We start from the raw sequence: 684 nt of genomic DNA, 5'->3' as shown, positions 1-684 counted from the left end.
GTGAGTCCCAGCTCAGCCTCCGCTCGGTGCCACCACAGGAGCAGTGAGGATTGTCACCGCCGGCCCTGCAGAGCGGCCCAGAGCAGCGGTGGGGCCTGGAGATGGCGCCAGGCTGGGACGAGACGCTGGATGACGGGCTTCCAAGTCCAGGGGAGGACAGGGACAGGCACTGGCTCGTGCCAGGGCGCCATGCTCGTGGCCAGGCAGCACCGCCCGTGGTACATGTGCATGCCGGTGTGCACCGAGCATCACCAGCTCCACTCTGTGTTTTGGGAGGGTGTCAGGGGACCGGCAGCTGAGAGATGCCCAGGCATGGGAATGCCGGTGGCCACACGCCTCTTGGCTGCCTGGTGCTCCCGGCCATGGCTCGGCTTTCTCATGGGGTTTGCAGCAAATGTGCTCACTGGGGCAGCTGGGAAGCAGCGTTGCCTACGGTCACGTCGCAGGAGAACCCTGGGTCTCCAGCGTCACGGCTCCCCCGGGGCTGGAGGTGTCATCTGGGGCCGGTGCCAGCCCGATGCTCCGGTTACTGGAGCTGCGTGGCCGGCGGTGCTCGGGGTTGTGCAAACAACCTGGAGGAGCCGGGCCTGAAGGCAGCCGTCTGCAGCCAATGTAGACAAGCGCAGTAATTTGCTGGCGCAGCAGACCGGCAGGCGGGCCACGGGAGAAGCCCGCTCTCCTCGA

This window comes from Egretta garzetta, unplaced genomic scaffold (assembly GCF_000687185.1).
Source record: "Egretta garzetta isolate BGI_Z169 unplaced genomic scaffold, ASM68718v1 scaffold618, whole genome shotgun sequence".
Taxonomy (NCBI): Eukaryota; Metazoa; Chordata; class Aves; order Pelecaniformes; family Ardeidae; genus Egretta; species Egretta garzetta.
The sequence above is the reverse complement of the archived record's forward strand: the minus strand, read 5'-3'. Positions refer to the sequence as shown.